We start from the raw sequence: 19144 nt of genomic DNA, 5'->3' as shown, positions 1-19144 counted from the left end.
AAAAAGAACCTAATAGTCTTTCTCATAACCTAAAGGCAAAAAAGTCTTTTGATCCTGTTTGAGCTGCTTACTCTTTCTCTACCACTGCCAGTTCTTTCCCTTGTCTCTGCTGAAAGGGTAAGTGTGTGTGTGTGTGTGTGTGTGTGTGTGTGTGTGTGTGTGTGTGTGTGTGTGTGTGTGTGTGTGTGTGTGTGTGTGTGTGTGTGTGTGTGTGTGTGTGTGTGTGTGTGTAGGGGGGGGTAGGTTGGGTTGAGGGGGCGAATGGGGGTTCAACGCGGAGGTTTCATGATGGGGAGGGATCAGACACTCGATATCCCCCTTCTCCTCTCAGCAACCCCGCTTTACTGAACAAGCTCTGAGTGCCGGTCTTAACTAATAACTGCTCAGGAACTCTGGTCTGTGCCGTTATCGACAGCTGTAAGTTAAAGACGCAGGCCTGATTCATTCATTACCAAGAAAAGAATGGAATAAACATTAAAAGTCAACAGCATGCAGACATTAAATTACTCTTGTGAAGTACTCTCGTGAGAGTTTAGATATTTATTTCCCTCAAAAATGACACTTATTGATAATTTATCAAATGTATTGTGATTTAATATTTATTTACTAAGTATTACATACAGTATGTATTACAAACAAATCATCAGCTACATGTTCATGTTTACTGGATAAAACTTGAGTCTAATGTACCTTCTGTACTGATTTGCTGTCGAGGACAAGCCTTGACTTCTGTCTAAATTACTTGCCCTCAGTTATGAAGATAAGCCTGACGGATTTGTTTTTGATTAAGCCCACATTTCCTCGCTTGCTCTTGACCTTTGCACGGGCTCCTGTTTACACTGGAGTCGTCCCCTCCTGCTCCTCAGCCCACCAGCCCTGGCACCTCTACCGCGGAAGCGTTTGGACAGTTTTGGTGGAAATGAGCTTCCCAGGCAGTTGACCTTGTGGATCCGGCACCTGAGGTCTGGAGGTCTGGCCCCAGCAGAGCCGGCGCAGTGACCCTTGGGCTGACCCAGCTGTAAATCTCCTTGAACATATGTGTGGTATGACACTGGTAAATGCTTTTGTGAGATTAGGACTTTGGGATTTGGAGGCCGGTTTAGTTTAACAATCCAAGGTTGTTTTCCGGCCAAGATGAGCCTCAAATTTGATACACTTACAAGGAAATTGGTTATCAATGAGCCATGGATGGTGATGAAAATGAGGCCTGAGGATCTGAAAGGATTGGAAGTCATGACCAACTCTTGGGGGAGTTTGAGGAGAAGTATTGTCTGGACCAATTATTTCAACCATATTATTTCCCTGTAAATCAGCGGTCTTTCCTTGCAAACCTTTCATAGGAGGACGCATGTCAGTAGACCTTGTAGAAACCTCAGTTCCACATTGCCTTGACTGGTATTGCATTGTTCTGTATTCTTTAAGGGAAAAATCTGGTTTATTTTATAGATAAAGGTATATCCATTGCCGCTTCATTATTTGTGCTAAACCTTGGCTTGTTGCTTTGTCCTAAACCAGTATTTCTTCACTCTCAAGTCACAGTATTGGCTACAAGCTGTTTTTCTTGATCCCACAAACCTGATTCAGCGCAACTGGTTGGGATCCAAACCAATTCCTAGTTCTCTTTTCACGCTACACTGATGATATGGCAGTGATGTGCCAAAGCCTAACTTGGCCAAAAAACAAAAACACACACAACCCCTCCCCGTCCCAGGTGTCTGTCCACACGGATCCACATGTATGCCACAGTTTTCTTCAACTGCACGGGCCGCTGAAGGCCATCTGTGGGTGGGGGTGGGGATTGGTGATCGGTATTTTCTGGAAATGGAAAAAATTAGATGGATCTTCCTCTGGGTTGCTTACATTCACCCTTGATAGAAGCCCTATCCCAGTGCCGTGTCTTCCTGGTGTCAGCTGCTTGACTTTTCCAGCCTTCCCCACTCCCGTAATTAGGAATACTCTGAATTTCCCAGACAAGCGCTCAGGCTCAGGCTCACTGAGCTGTCCAGACCTGGAACAGAAGGCGGTAATGAGAGTTTTATATAGGAGTGATTTCAAGCTCCTATAGGAGATAGGAACTAGTTTTGAGCATCGCCAACACTGTACATCGCTGGTTTATCTTAGTCATCATATAGGATGCTTTCGGTCCATTTCATTCCATCCAAATCTTTTATATCCCACTATCTACTGTGGAATTTATAAGTCATCTGGTTTCTTTTGAACTTCTGTCGTGGTACTGTTTTGATTTGGCCCAATAACGTTTTTGCGTAATGTTTTTGTTGCTGTTTGTTTTTTGTTATTTTCTGCATTGACTCTCTTGTGAACTCTCTTCCAAGCAGTTTGGTTTTCTTCATGCTCTCGTGTGTAGTGTAAATGGCCTGCCTTTTTTTTTTTTTTTTTTAGCCCTCTCTAGCCACCTGACAAGCGCTACACATCCTTGTGCAGTGAGTGATCTCATTTCTGCAACAGAGAATATCTGAGCTGTGAGTAACGCGGCCTGGCACAGTCGTGTCTCACACGGAAAGCTGCTGGATGTGTCTCCTCGTTAAAGGCTGTTAGTGGTATATTTTGGCCTCCGGAGGGCTCGGGGATGTGTTCGGTGGCGCACGCGCTAGGAAGCTGAACAGCCTTGCCCACCGTTTCCCACCCCGTAAACGCCGCGTTTGTTTTTCAAGTTCTGCATCAGTGTGCTCCGCTTCCGAAAATACCTTCCTTCTAAACGAGATGCTTGAAAGGAGTGCTGACCTTTGGGTGCTCTGTGCATGTGTGTGCACGTGTGTGCTCTGTGCGTGCGTACGCTCTGCACGTGTGTGCTCGTGCTCTCAACATGTTTGCGCTTGTGTATGTCTGTGTAAAAGCGAGTGAGGCGTCCAGGTGGTGTGTTAAAGGGAACTGCCACAGGCAAGCTCCTGACACAAACCTGGAGCTGGGAGGTGGTGGAAAAAAATGTATTATTTGTAAACATGCTTTTACAAGATCCACTATTTCATACTGCTCTGCCAAGCCATAACATTGACTTGAGAGTCAGTCCAGAAACAGATTGAGTCAGCCATGTCTAGAATGTAGTGTTTTCTTCAGTAATTAGGGTTAGTTTGTTTTCTTTTTCATGCTGATGTGTTTCTGTATCAGGTTTTAAAATAGTCTCGGTTTATGGAGTTTTGTTGCACACACCCAGTTTTGTTGTGTGCACCCCAACCTTGGAAAAGGAAATGCTTCTCAGTTGTTCGTGATGACGAGCAGAAAGTGTGCGCGAGGTTCGATCCTCAGGTTCTGCGCTGGCCCCGTGCCCCTCTGCTGACGCCCCGGAGCTGTTGTTGGGACCCGTTGCCTCCACTGCACCACAGACCTCCCTGCGAGGCTGCCCGGCTTCTTCCGCCTCGTGCAGCCCTGCCCCGATGTGATAACACAGCAGCCCGACCTGCCGGCGGGATCAAAGATCTGACCCTCCCACCCCCCCCAACAAACAGGCCGACACATCGCCAATCACAAACATCTGGGAGCCCTCGGTTGTGCCGCAGCTGCCTACCCACAGTTCTCTACCTCGCCCTCCCTCACCAGGATGCAGCCCAGATGTGCGGAGAGCTCACGAAATGCGCAGATGTTGCCGCCGTGCTGGACCACCGCAAGGCAAACTCGCCCGTGGGCTGAGGTCTTATTGAATTTCGAGTGTTTGTGCTACATCCAGCACAAATTTACAGCTGCTCTGGCCGTTGGGCGTTATTTTGGGGTTTTCTGGCCGAGCGTGCGTTTCAGGACAGCAGCTCGAAGCGGAAAGTCTCGCCGACGCTTTGCTGGGTCTCCCCTTGCGTCTGCATGCTGTAAACGTTATCCTGGTTTGTGACGGCGAAGCTGATGATAGGCCCAGCTTTAACACGGCGGTTTGAAAGTAGTTTTTAGTGTGCCATAGTTAGTGGACTGAGGGCAGCACTCCAGTGCAGCGTATCGATAACAGACGGCAGGGGATGGTGGCCCCGAGCTGTCGTATATGACCACAGCTGCTTCATTTAGTCCACTGTTCGTAAGAGGCATGCTAAGACTTAAGGAATTTCAACCACAAATAACATAAGTTGGTTGTAGCCCATTCTAAACATAAGTCCTTCCAAGCTTGTTTTTATTTAGCTAATGCCTCACCCAGAGGTGAGTAGGCACTCCAGAAATGTTCTGTTTTTGTCTATTGCTGGTAAGAGAAAAGGGGAAGTTTCTGGACTTTTGCACAAGATCCTGTTTCCCTCCTTTATGACAACCAGCTCTGCGTGAGCTATGTGTCAGTTTATACCTACATTTACTGTATTTTTCCCCCCAGATTGTGAAGTGTTTTCCCCGAATAAGATCAGACCACTTTTCAAACTGGATTAATGTGAAAGAGGAAATCTCACTTTAATGTTGTAGGCACAAAGGTTCTAAAAAAGGGCAGGTGGACTGGGAAGCTGTGTGTGTGTGTGTGTGTGTGTGTGTGTGTGTGTGTGTGTGTGTGTGTGTGTGTGTGTGTGTGTGTGTGTGTGTGTGTGTGTGTGTGTGTGAGTGAGAGAGAGAGAGCTGTAAGTGTGGTGACTTCACCTGATTACTGAATAGTCCTTTGGTGCATTTAATTATACTTATATATTCACCTCTTGCTTATGAACCTCCCTTTAAAGTAAGTTCCAAAAACCTATATTAGTAATTTATTGCCTCCACTCCAACTTATAATATAGAACCTCACCGCACACAGAATAAAACTTCTGCTTTATAGCCTGCTGAGTTGTATTAAACCAAAGAACCGATCAGAATCACTGTTGATCATGGTGGCCTTAATAGACACTAGAACTGCATGCTGAGTAATAATAATGAGCTTGTGCTGTAATGTCCCATGCAGGGGTGATGTGGCCAAAAGACACAAGTCCAGCTTAGCCTGCTCTTCTGCTTCCATGAGTTTCCTATAGTGATTAGAAAAACACTTTGCTGGATATTACAGTCTATTTTTCCTTTACACACATTTCTCTCTCTCTCTTTCTCTCTCTGCATGCTATTAGAATAACATCTCTAAGCCCAGGTCACTGAGAAGCACTTCGGAAGCAGCATTCATTCATACAGCCCGTCTGTGACCTTTTGCCCTCCACTCCTGTAGCTCGATGCATTTGTTTTGCCTCCTGATTGCAGTTTTCCTCATCTAGTGCTCCTGGATTTGCCTCAGCTTGCACGTGTATTGGCCCGCAACAACAGGCTGCCGGAAAGTATCACTCGGATCTTGCATTTTAAACTTTGCCGGTTTCAGACGGAACAACCATTGGTTGCCTTGTGCACTGGGGAGGGGTTCCTCTGTCTCGTTTAAAAACGCCTGTATTTCGTCATGCCCATATCCAGATATCCAGGGTTGCAGGATGAATCTCCAGCTGCTGGCTGCTCCCCTAGTAACCTCCCCTGAAGCAGCCAAGCGAAAGACTCTCTGTCTTGATAGGACCAGACAGCTCTGTGTCCTCTGGGCCTGCAGCTGACAGATAGCGGCGTTATCTTATGCAGAAGATTAACTCGACCTGCGAAAGTTGTCTTTCTCAGCTGCAGCAATTCACAGGATGTTGGTGTCATGGTGGAATGAGCTGTTTTGGGAGCTAGTAAAATGTTGTTATGGTATGGTAATTAAATGATGTATTAATCTCCACATATGAATCGCATATGAATGGCAAGCGCTGCTTGGAGTCCTTGGTTAATTTCATGTATTCTTTCCAAATTTGAGTAAAACTGATTTTCCATTCTAGGTGTAGACAAGGTGTAGTCGTGTTGGGGGGGAGCTTTTATAACTGCCCACAGATTATTTGATTTAATTCCAAAAATTTAATGAAATCTCCCTGCATAAAGACTTGCCACTTTTTATTTGATTCCAGAACCTTCCAGACAAACATCATGATAATTCTAGTTACCTCTACCAACCCTCATTACGACATGACTTTAAAAAGAATGCTGTCCTTTATACATGAGTGTCATTGTTTCAGTTATAGTTATCTGTTTCAAACGTAGGTTGGTTTTTGAAAATGGCAGATGACCAGGCTATACTCTGTGACCCCTGACTTCATCTCTGATTTCAGGCAGGGTTTATCTCCTTTATGGCTTTGTCCTGCCGGTTGTTTATGGTTTGGCCTGTGCGGCGCTCTCCTTTTCCAAAGTGGTGACTCACCGCATGCTCCTCCTTGCACTCAGCAATGGGCCACGGAAAATCCGCCTTCCCCGTTGACGGCTGGAGCGTTCTCTCCTCTCACGGCTTCCTTGTTCCCGTCACACTAATGTTCCTAGCCTCCCAAAAGGCCGGTCCAGTCCATGTGTTTCCAGACTCGGCCGAGCGTGCGGGGGGATAACTAGGCAAGGCTGATTATAACGCTGAGGCTGACCGAAACTGCCCGCGGTCGCGATGCTGCTATTACTGTCCTCGTCGTAAACCAGCTTGCACGTGCTTGATGTTTCTTAGTGACCTACTGGGGACAGATCTTTTCATGGCCTGTTGCATCTGTTTCAGAGCCACCCTGACACCGCACTCATGGTATTTTACGGCCACTCCCCTGTAGGCTTGGCCCCGGTTAGCCATCGGGAAACGTTCGATGTCATCTCCAAGCAGTGGGTTCTCCTGCAAAACACTGGGTATCGCATGAACCTGAAATCACATCATCGCTTAAACTGAGGTAATATAAGGCTGAAAATATTTGAGGAGTGCAGAAATTGATTTTTAACGTGCCAAAAGAGACAAGCTAGAGCAAACAGCCGGTGGTGGCGCCGTGTCTCTGCAAGGTGGCACTACATTTTGGTTCGGCTCTATTGAGAGACAAAATGATAATAGATGTATTATCCACAGTCGGGCTTCCACCGACTTCCTCTGCTTTCCTGGGGAGCGTGATCGTTGCGGATCCCAGAAATAATGCACTTCATACTAGAAACCTTAGAAAATGGGAACACAGCACAGAAGAGGGAAGATTGAGGGTCTTTACGGTGAGGTTCATTTGATGTGGGACCTCAATTTCTCCTGAAAGGTTTTACAGGAGACAAAACGAGAGACCGAAAGAAAACCCCATAAGAGCAGGTGCTGAATAACACACCATTTTAGGTGGACGTGAGTAGAGTTCCAGAAAGGGATGGTGGTCATGGATACAATCCTAAATTTTGCTTTCATTTCGGCAAGAATCCTGGAGAACCTCTGTGATTTACTCATGTCTGTCTGTTCGCCTTCCTCCTGGTGAATCCAGCCAAAGATGTGTCAATCAGTCAAAGTCTGGCGTGTGATTCCAGTCACATTAGTCCTTGTAGGCCTGATATCCATCCACATGGGTATGATAGCTGTGGCTGTAGAGTCCTACCTCAGGGTTTGGTGTGGTGAGTTCTACAGCCTTGTGTTTAGTTAAGGTACTGGTCTCTTGGGAAAGGTGCTGGCATCAGTGCTGATGTTATAAGGTGCAGCATTGTAAATCCTATATTGCATTAATATTAACTTTAAAAGAAGACATTTTTTAATTTTTTTATTTTTAATACTGCATCTGTGTAGAAGTCAGCAGTTTTACTAAAGAGTAAACAAGTTTCAATATTATAATGAAGATAGCAGCAGGCCATATATTTTACAGTGTGTTAAACCAAGAATATTTCTTGGATGCCAAAAATATGCAGTAAAATGTTATAAAATCTATTGTAAATGTTTGTATGCCATTCAAATGAGACAACAGCACATTTCCAGATTCGCTGATTTGAAGATAAATCTTTTCCGTAGCCCAATAATTGTCCCGCAATTCACAAGTAATGGCGGCATAATGGGTGCTGCGGTCCTGTGAAGTTTACATAGGAAAATCCAATCATTCATGCACCTCAACAAAAACACACGTGTCATCAAAGTGTGACGTGAAAGTGAAGACTGTTTTGAGAAAGCTTACTACAGTATTGTGGTTTGATGATGGGTGACTGGTGGAAACTCTCTTATTTCTGTTTGGTTTGTCTACCAGAAAACTCTGCTTCTGGAACTGGCATAGCTCTAAAGACAGCCTATGATTGATTGGCTCCCACGTTCCATAGCTCTGGTGCCAGCCTATGATTGGTTGTCTACCACGCTCCATAGCTCTGGTGCCAGCCTATGATCGATTGGCTCCCATGTTCCATTACTCTGGTTCCAGCCTATGATTGGTAGATGGTCCTAAGCAGGTCACATGGTATTAGGCAGCTCTGCTCAACCTCGGGTTCTCACTGCAAATGCCATGCAAGCCATAGACACACACCCATGCGCGCACACACACACAAAACTATAAAATTCTTGTTTTCATGTCACCTTTTCCTCCAAAAGCTTTGTGTTGTTACAGCATATGTGAGCCCTTTGTTACCATAAAACTCAATGAAAATGAACATCTTCACAAATGCAGCACACAAATAAATCTTCATACATGAGAGTCCTACTGTTTCTTATGACCAGTTCCATGAGCAGTTTTTTGCTGTGTTCTATATTCCGTCGTGGTCTCTTGTATTGGTGTCAAACCAAGGCGCACGTGCATGCATCTGGCCCTGAGAATCTGATCACATTACTGTAGACGTTTCTGTCGTTTGGGCTTTAGGGGTCATGAAGCAAAGTGGTGACTTGCACCTAAGCCCACATTCTTGTGCTCAGAGTGGAGGCAATCTGCACGACTCGGCAGATGTTGCGTGGCACATATGAGCAACATCCTCCCTCCCCTCTGCCACCCAGTGCCTCTCCCGCCTCTCTTCCTGGAAGAGCAGACAATCTGCCCTCCCCCCACGGACATATCCCGTCAAGGATGTCACCCCCACAGTTTACGGTTTGTTAGGAGTTCGGTGATGGCTCGCTTGGCGGGGGCTGGCCAACCCTTTATGTCTCATTTATGTCTCGTTTCAAAGAACAGGCTCTGTGATGTTTGTGCGAGGAAGTGGCTGGGATGAAAGAAACAGGGTCACACATGTGGATGCTAGATCATTAGTCAATCAATTTATACTAAGCATCAAAGTGCTGTGTGATTTACTATGCACGAATGATCATCCCATATCTGGGTAACAGGATGGCCATCAGCTTCCGTTTGCATATCAGAGAGCCATAGGCTTTGTATTAATTCACTTATTGGCTAGTTTATTTAAGAACACCACTGCATGAAAAGGCCTCTGTGTAGTGTAACTTTTTGGCAGCACCCAGTGCTAAAGTCTCGTGAGCTGATGTTCTTGTGATGTAAATATATGCACATGAGCAAGACCATGCAGGTCATTGTGTTCAAAGGCATCCTGTTTGTGAAGTCAGACACACAAATGGGCCTGGATCCCCCTGGCCACGATGTGGGCATACGCCCAAGCTCAGCCATCAAAACAACCTTGTCCTTCAGCTAGAGAAGCCAGAGCTGGGCCGGTCCAACAGTATCGCTCAGTGGAGTCCTGGCAACCTGCACCCTCCTAGTGCAAATCACTGGTCTCGTCACCTCGAACATAACATGTGAGCCTGGATAGGGACAGAGTTCCTTCGTTCTGTGGTACCAGCCATGTGGCCTCCATTTTGGCGAATTTAACCACACAGTTATTTACTTCTCTGACTCTTCCCCATTGTTTATGGAAAAGCAGAGCCTCTTGTGTGGTGACCTAATAGCCAAACCTCGGCTTGCTACATAACTCCTCAGCCTCCTCCTTAGGTGTAATAAGCAGTTATGGAACTGTCTACCACGTCACCATGATGGTGATACTTGTAAAGTAGACGGTATTCACTAAAACAGTGAGTGGCTGCTATATATGTCACACTTTTTGATTTGCTTAAAGGAACACTTCTCCTAGTGTTGGTAACACCGCTAATAATGTACTAAAGATGGAACACTTCACTCAGAGCAGACCATATGCTAACCATTTCATATTGTCATCCATCCAGCACTAGCCACACTAGCATTTATAAATGAAATCTCCTTTTAACATGGTGTGGGGATTTCCTGCCTTTCATATGATACAAAAAGACCTTTTATTAGTCTTTATTAGCTTTTATTAGTGCTGATTTTTATTTAAGATATTACTTGTGATTAGGCAGCATACATGCTCATTCCCATTGGCTCCACGTGTTCTGAGCTCTCTGCCAGTGTCTTTGGATCTGAAACCCTTCATATCCACTTCTAGACTGCCCTGTCAGTCCTGCCGAGGTAGGAGGTACCAGATATTCAGACATCCACTCTTGTGGTCGGACTGAGATTCCTAAAGACTAGATGCGGTTTATCTGGAGTTAAAAAGAGGAAGAGCTCAATCAAAGTCCTTCACCGCCCGGACTCTCAATCAGGAGCGTGGGGGCATATCGCCATGACAACTCCATACTTCCTTTAGATACAAACACAAACACACTGGAATTTTTTTTTGCCCCTCTTAAAAGATCCTGATTTGTTTACACACTTAACAGTGCTATAAAATAATGGTTACATGCAAAGGCAATGTTCTGTTCAAACGTGTCAGTTTGGTCTTTATTTGCTTATTTAGATTTATGGTTGGTATGAGTAATTTAATCTTCCTTTTTAATAAAGTGTTATTCTTGAATAGGTGGGATCTGTCTCAGTAAAAAGCAGCATTCAATTGCGTGATGGATTCCCCCCCTTATTGTCAGCGAGGTTATCATTTTCCTGTGTGGTCTTGGAAGTGTTGCCTTGGTTTGGTCTAAATCTCCCAGATGATTGGTGATCTGAGGGTTAATCTGAGAATTACGAGAGCTGATTTTAGCACAACTCGACTGCTTCCTTTTCTCCCTTTGTTAGTTCTACATAGCACAGATATTTTCCTACGCACATGAATTGTTCTTCTGTGGTTCGACTGACACTTAACACTTAAGAGGGGGCATTCCTGACTCATCGAAATGATTTTCAGGCATTCCCAGAGTGGAATGCATTTAACCACTTTACACTCTCCAGTATTGTTTCATACTGCTTAGCTTGCATGGATTAGGAATTCTTTGCTTTTCTCACAATGCTTCTGCCAAGGTCCTGGCCGGCTCGTTTGAAAGATGATGCCATAAGTGGAAATGCCGCTGTCGTCCAGACCGCCATTTCAGTGATGGGTTGGATTCAGTCCCCCCCAATTGCCAAATTAATAGCCGCAGAACTGCCAAATGAAGAAATGGAACAACCGTAGCCTGGAGTGATGCAGGGACCTGGCCTCTTCCACAGCATAGCCCGATCCATCTGTGAATCCGGGCATTGTTTACTGTTCTCCACGGGTCCACAGATGCACAGACGCCTCTGCAGAGGAACAAAGCTGCCTCTCCAAGCCCGAGTAAATGACCCAATCGCTCCACTTATGTGCCATCTCGCATGCCCTGCGGTAATGGCAGTGCTCTGTGGGGCCCAAGTGCAAGCTGTGCCATTCTTTTGTTTGCCATAAACAACTTTGCTGGTGAGAATATCCAAGCAGGATAAGTCTTTGTTTTGTTGAAAGGAAAAACAGCAGCTTACACTGTGTTTTTTGTTTAAGAGAGCAATCTTTCTGATATCACAGTGCTATCAGTAACACTGGTCAACAATGATTTTGTTTTTTGCAAAACAAACAAACAAATATGAATCCAAATATGTTTTCAGAATTTCAGTCACCCATAATTTTGTGTTCAAGGATACTTGCACGTCTCTTTGTCTTTATGTATAGTATGGAATCGGTGTTCCAGGGAAAGTGGAGCCCCTCTGTGTTGGCAGACTATTGCTGGACACTAAAGAGCTCCTGAGGACAAACAAAAGTGAAAATCGTACATCCATACAGAAGTATGTTTTTATATATTTTAAGCATAATAGCAGCCTTATACATGAATGAGTAATATGTACTTAATGTAAAATATAAATTTGCTCTGTCATTTAAAAACCATACATAACAGAAAACTTTAGAAACTTTAGATTTCAGCCTAAAAAATACTGTTAGTTCCATCTGTTTCAGTCTGTAAAACAAAAACATTTTAAATTTCATTGTTCAGTACATCTCAGTAAGCAGTTAGTCTAAGGAATTTTCAGTGTAATAATACTAAAACTAATAATGATTTATATTTTACTGTTTATAGATTTTAAAGCAGGAATACTAAAACTTTTAAAACAGAGCAGTACATGGCAAGCACGAATCCTTAAGAAAAAGACATTTAAACAAAAATATGTTTATAATACACCGAGAGCAAACTGTCGACAGCCGCCAAAGTGTTTGCTTACATGTTTTGTATCTGTCTATCTTGTAAAAACACAGAAGGGCTGTGCGGTGCAAACACTTGATAAGCCACACATGCTTTTGAAGTGTTGGAAGGTCTTGGCACTTTTCTGAAACGGAGATCTCTCCATCTCCACTCAAATGTAATTCAACCCCTGCCCCGGCTTTTGCTGAGGAAACAATAACTTTCCCGTCTTTCAACGTGCTGAGATAAAATAAACCCAAAACAAAGTTTTGAGGATGGTCACCTCCCCGACGCAGGGAGGTAGGAGGGCCTGCACTTGGTGCTGAGACAGTGGAATTACCGCTGCAGGTCTGTGGACCCATAAAACGCTAGCTGGCTACCTTATATGACTGGAGCTTTCATTCATGTAGCTATGAAGGGAAATAACCCTGCGTGCTGTGTCCAGAAGGTCAACAAAACATTTCACCTCTAATTAAATTGAAGAAAGTAACCCTGCTCTTTTGTGGGCTGTGAAATGACCACCGACGCGTACGTAGCTGTTTCTTACCAGAGCTGCACAGTCGATAATATTTTCCAAGCAAAATTGCAGGCTGGGGATGCTGCAATGGGAAGAATATAAGGTGTATGACAAAGTTTTCTCTTTTATGTGTTTGTAAATAAGTAACCTAAGGTAACCTCCTTTTCTTTAATGTCATAGTCATTGTTTCCTTTCATGTACAATGTGCTGTGATACAGAGTCAGGACAACTACAAAACCATGCATCCTGGTCCTCTGACTTCTAGACTGTACTGTGGTGTTTGTATCTGTTGAAGGTTTTCAAGCCGAACGCTATACTGGGCGGTTTTGATCTTTGTTTTGGGCCCTATGTGACCAATTTACTTTGCTTTAAAGCATACTTTGCACTGGTTAGTCTCTGCTCCTACTAGAGGTAATTCCATCAGTAATTTCTCCTCTACTTTGGTGAAGATTTAGTGGCTCAATTTTAGAACTTCAGTTTCTAGAGTCAAAGTGTAGCAACACTAAACAGCATGCCTATAAAAATGCTTTTGTCTGAGAAAGGGCTATGAGAAGATGACAAGAAGGTCAGAATATTACTCCCCTAATTTGAAACATCTGTGAACCAACTGGAGTTGCTGTGCCTTCGAAGGTTATCCCTTCTTGAAAGCCCTGTCAGCACACACACACACACACACACTCTCACTCTCATTCTTCTCCCACCCCCTCACTGTTTGGTAATCTGGCATCAGGCAGGATATATACATTGGCATTGCAGTGTTTACGTGTAAAGTGAGTATCTGTCATTTATGTTTATTCAGAAGATAGCTGTAGTATGGTGTTTATATCCCCTTTAAGCCAAACATAATGATAAAAGGCCTGGTTTTGGCTATATTTGTCCATCTAGGCCACCATATCAATGTTTAAATGTTTGCCCGTTGGATTTTATTTGTAGTAACACCAGACTGCTCATATCTCTCTGCCATGAAGTAGAGGAGTTACAATGCCCCATCATCTGAGCTATGTCTGGCTAGTGTTGGGTCTTTTGTTCTAAAATGATATGCCATGTTCTGTTTAAAGCCCTTTCCCATACACCCAACCGCTGCCGACTACAGCGGCCGATGTATACTCTGAGATCCTTGATAAAGAATAGCACGGCAGAGTCACCAATCCATGTTTGGAAGTTTGGTATTAACTACTGTGCTTCGCTGTCAAGGTCAATAAAATAAAGGAAATAATTACAAAATTCAGCATTCCTGCCTCTGTTCCTTCCTATGGAATGCGTTCTGTTCCGAACAGCTGTAAGCCAAGCCTGAAACAACCGCTGGATGGTCGGGCCGGTAACGATGGAATTAGTCACTCTGCGGAAAAATACACAGAGGCCAGGGAGGACTGTTCCGATGCATCGCTCCGCAGAGAGCCTTAATCAGCTGCCACCAAAATAACCTCTGCACAAGGATCAAAAACTCAACCTGTGTGCACTGAACGACTCTCCATCCTCAGAGTAATATAGCACCTCCAGACATTACCCAAGTAGAGCATTTCCAATAAGGTACTTTCTAATCTAGTATCACTTCTCTGCCAAGTTCTGTGGGCACAGAGAGCTTGGTATTTGGGGCACGCACGTTCAAGATGAGTGTTTTTAAGAAAGTAAGAAATTGTCTGACCTCTCCGACAGCGAGTTTGTGGATGGCGATGAAATGCCGCGGACACCCTGGGCTAGACCTAACAAGACGTTGTCTGTGACGTGTGGGAATAGCCGATTTCAGTTTCCACTGTTGCTGCCCGCTAATGTGTGTCTGCATTTGACTGTGAATGTAGATGAGCTAGAAGCAACATCAGAGCGAGGCTGTGGTTGCGTCCAGCAAAAGAGCCTTTTTGGAACCTCATGGAAGCAGTGAGGGCATCTCGGCTTGTCTCTGCTCAATCTGGCTAGAAGCTACAGTTCTGGATGTTAAGGAGAGAATGTAGTCTGCCCTCCCGTAGGCAGCTTTCAACCATGTTGGCCACATATGGTCCCCTGATAGATCTCTCTAATCAGCGTTACCATCGTGCTAATAGCAAACACTCCCGATATGACATTTATCTTTGTGTGTGTTTGTATCCTGGACTAGTTTTGCTGGCAGCAGCTCCCCAGGAATGAATCAGATCTAAACTTTTCTGCTGTTATATACAGATAATGTTACTGCAGTAGCCTTGGAGATACTGGTGGTGTGAGAGAAGGTCTTTTCTGTATTCTACTGGAAATGTTATGGTGTCTACTATAAACTACATAGCATCGTGTAAAACACTGTGTATTTGTAGGTCATTGCTTGCAAGCCAAAAGTGAAGCATCAGAACATATAAAAGCGAGGCAAGCTTAAATATCTGAAGGTTAAAGACCTGCATTTTTAACATGTACAAACAAATGGTGTCGATTTTTTCATTGTTAAATTTCATTGGAAATGACTGTGGTTGCTCATGTTTCAGTCAGTAATGTTGAAAACGATGCTGCAGTGATATTTTTAACATCCCACCCAAATGTGAAAGATTTGGTCTGATTTTAAAGAAATGGTCTGATTTGTAAATAAAGGTCAGTTAACTAGATAAATTTCGAAAGATTAACTGTAAATGTAAAAAAAACAAACAAAAAAACCAATAAATATTAATAGCCTTCTTTTTACACCTGCTGTAACTGAATGACTGATGAGGTGGGTGATTCATAAACAGCTTAAACTGGGACAAGTGTTGACTGTGTTTACATATGACTTTCCCTTTTTTGCCTACATCCTCACTTCCTGCACCAGGAGTGAGAGATCCATCAGTCGGGGCTTTCTGTTACCATGCAAGGAGAGTCCAAAGCAAACCTTTATTTGCTTTTGGATCCAGTGCACACGAGAAGGCACAGTCATTTGTACTTCAGGGTGACTGAGTCTGTTTTCTCTCCCCCCCCTCACTTTATGGCAGTTCTTTCTCCTTCTGCCAAAAACGGCTCACACATAAATAAACTCTGTGGTGGATTTTTCAGGAAGGTTTCATCTCCCATCCCACCACCCTGATCTGTATCTTGTTCGTGAATTCTGTCCTGTCCTCTTGATCCTAAAGACTTTATGTACATTGTTACCACACATTCAGGCAGATGAGGACACTTTAAGCAAATGCATAAGCTTGGAAATTTCAGTTCAAGTATAAAATGTATAAAATAAAAAGTATTTAAAAAATTTTTATATCTTTTTCTCTTTCTATCCATTTATCTTTTGATATGGTTGAATAATGACTTCCAGTGCAAAGAAAATAAATCTCTGTATTAGTTTTTGTACTCTGCAAGAGAGGTGTAAAATATTTAAAAAGTAAAAGTCCGCCTGTGATTTTGCTTCACCCAGCTGGATTCGTTTATTAATCTGTTTATTACTAATTAGCAAAGGCAGGCAAACAAAATCCTTGGGAGGACTTTTACTAATCTGGATGTGAACTATCCAGCACTGCTCGAAATAATTTAAATACTACATTTAATTTTGGTTAAGGCAGTTTATTTCTCAACTAAAAGTGAGGCGAGACAATCAGAGATGAAAGGAACATAATTATTATTGTTTCTGTAAAGCGTGAAACTGGGCTGTGGTCCGGGAGGAAACATTGGACGTGCATACACCACTCCAGATGTCCCCTCCTCCCAAGCATGTCTGCAACTGGTTGAACTGATGAACTGCGCGATACATTTAATGGCCAGGCCGACACTAAACTGTACAGTACTGTGGCCTGCACAGGCCAGATAGGGGTAACATTAGCTTAGTGATTTTTAAGTCACTGTTGGCCATAACTGGAAATGAAATATCCGAACAACACCATCATGGAACTATTCACTGGGGTCTGCTCCATGGGAGCGCTGTGGCCGGACTCTCTAAGGAGGGGACTAATATGCGGCCGGACGGCGGTTCTGACACGCGCCGTCTCTCAGGATCCATGTGGCAAGAAAGCGATCTGAGGTCATGGCTTTAGCCCAGCGCCAGATGATGCGTCCGTGAGCAGGCTTCCCTCTGACAGTCTCCAGATGGGATGAAGCGTGCTGTGATGAGCCTCCTTCTCTCGAGATGCTCACGGCCTGGCCTCTGCTCCTGTGTTCCCAGCCAAGCCAGGCCTCTGGGCTCTGTGGAGGTGACATGGCCATTCGTTGAGGTCTTTTCCTCTTCTCATGATGTGTTTATACATCAAGTAGTTTTTCCTGCATATGCACATCAGAGCAGAGCTTCCTGGTCTGTTTTAATATTCATGAGCAATTCAAAGTGCTCAGTGAAATCACTCCATCTTACTTAATCTCTTCATATTATGGCATGTTTCATCTCAGGCCTGTTTGTTACAGATATTTTTTTGCAGTCTGAGGCTAAAAACTATATTTCAAGAAATATTGTTCATTTCAGTCTAAAGCTGAAGTAGGTATGCATCTGTCTGTTTGCACCTGTCTGCACCTGTCTGTCTGTCTAGCAACCTCTTAGTCATTTTTGCACATATGGATAGCCTATTGCTTTTTGTTGTAAAGTCATTGGAGACAGAAATGTTGATGTCTACACGTGGCAAAGAATAGTTTACAGAGCTACAAATAAATATCACTTCCCTTGGATGCAGATTGGTGGCACCAAAGTCTGCCCAATATTAGTTTGCTTCCCGTCCGCGCACGCTGTCGCCCTCTCTTGTAGCTGCCGCGAGCGCCGTTACGGCGCGCCTGCACGTGGGCGGACCGTCCGTGGAAGTGTCAGGTTTCACTCGCGGAGGCTCAGAGCGCGTGCTGGGAGTCTGGAGTTAGGAGTCGGGCGCGCTAGCCGTCGCTGAGCCATTCGGCTTGGTCTTGCATGCTGCACGCAGTTTGTGCAAACCCGCTCGAGCTGGTGCAGCGCGTGTGCTCGCACTGACAGCTGGAGAAGCGCAGACACAAACATCTGGAATCTTCACCTAGCATGCGTGGACCAGATTGCGGGGACATGGATATAATTTAACTGGATATCGAGACAGCATCGTTTCTTTTTTGTCTGTGCCGTTTTCTCCCTGGCGAGGCTTTCGTTGTTTGAGTACTATTTGGAAAATCGGTCTGTGAGCGGCGGCGTGCCTCATTGAAAAGAGAGAACAGATGAATGTAAGTTGAATTATGAGATGCGCTGTGCTTTATGCATTTTGTGATGCATATGCTCGATTTGCCGTGTCCTCGTTACCAGTCATGTTATTTTAAAAGGGAAGAGTCGGTGAGTTATATTGGCGAAGTTCTCACTGAAATGACGACCTGCGTTGAGCATCAGTCCCCCGGATGGGAGCGGACAGCGCGTGGCCAGGAGGTCACGAGAACGTTTGGCATTTTCTTTTTCCTTTATTTCTGGTTTACACCATGTTATTGCTTTCAGTCTCAACTTACTAAGAGCAGGAGAAACTTCCCCGACTCTTCATTGCTTTCGTGTTGATTATTTAGGTAACCGATGAGCGAATTCCAGGATGACACATAAAGTGCGTTATAAACAGAAGTGATGTTATGTAGTTCAGTTTAGGCGTCTGAAGTCTCACTTTCTCATGTCTGAGTAAAGAGTTCTGCACCTAACAGCACTGGAGAATCAGCGCAGCGTGGGGAGAACCGCACATTGTTTGGTTTGGGATACCCATCTCAAATTATACACTTAATAACCTGGTTAGCTGTCAGTATTATGTCTCGTAGAGAACACTGAGACAGCTTGGAAGATTTAGTCACTATATAGATTATGGCTAGGCATACTGAAAGAGAAGAAGTTTGTTTATTGGTTTATTGGGGGTGATGGGTGTTAAGAAGATATCTGCAGTAACAGTGTATTCACTAGATGTGCCTGTAGACTATGTTTCCTGCTTTCTGTATCCTACTTTAGGAAAAAGTGAAATAAATGAATAACTAAAACAAAGATTATGAACTACTTAAGAACCTAGGTTTATGTTTTAAATATCAAACTTTAAATGGATTTTCTATAATGCAGCAAAATGTAAATGAACCAACTGAAGACTAATGATGCCAAAAGTCTTAATTATTGATATTTTAAATTAGAATGATTTGTGTAATGAAGTATTTTGGAATGGCATCTCCACTTAATGAAACCAAATGTGTATGTGAAGTTGAGTTCTGTTCCTTTTATTAACTTGATATGCCAGTGCATGTAGATTTGTCTTTTCATCCTGCTGGACAATTCCTCTGAAATTGTTCATCAGAGGAATTCTTTTGTTTGCCGAAAGGCAGTGCGGAGCTATTGTACGAATGCCTTGCTGGGTCTCATTCAGATCACATTCCTAATCACTATGCAGACGATACCCTTAATTAACATTAACTTTGATAGCAGCACCGTGCTCAGCAACTGTGAATGTGTTTCTTGAACTAATGAATTAATTGTCATACAATTAGTTACCATTTCCCCAGTTCCTCATTTTATTAGGTGGTGGTTGCTATGGCAAAACATGGCCGATAACTGGGCTACTGTTTCTTCCTGGCTTTTAAAGGCTTGGGGGGAACTAGAACTAGGCAGCACAGCCTAGACCCCCACCCAAGCTCATTTGTCAAATGCCAACTATTTTCTC

At 43.9% G+C, this 19144-nt stretch overlaps 1 protein-coding gene across 1 annotated transcript in view; it reads left to right on the top strand.

Moving 5' to 3' along the window:
* Window positions 1–17374: 17374 nt before the first annotated feature.
* The window catches only part of dchs1a (dachsous cadherin-related 1a), an 86737-nt gene continuing 84967 nt past the window's right edge, over window positions 17375–19144 (top strand). The window contains exon 1 of the mRNA XM_027017956.2: window positions 17375–17696. The gene's annotated coding sequence lies outside the window, so the exon portion shown is untranslated. The remainder of the gene's footprint in view (window positions 17697–19144) is intronic.

The sequence above is a fragment of the Electrophorus electricus genome, chromosome 15 (genome assembly GCF_013358815.1).
Source record: "Electrophorus electricus isolate fEleEle1 chromosome 15, fEleEle1.pri, whole genome shotgun sequence".
Classification (NCBI taxonomy): domain Eukaryota; kingdom Metazoa; phylum Chordata; class Actinopteri; order Gymnotiformes; family Gymnotidae; genus Electrophorus; species Electrophorus electricus.
The sequence above is the reverse complement of the archived record's forward strand: the minus strand, read 5'-3'. Positions and strand labels throughout refer to the sequence as shown.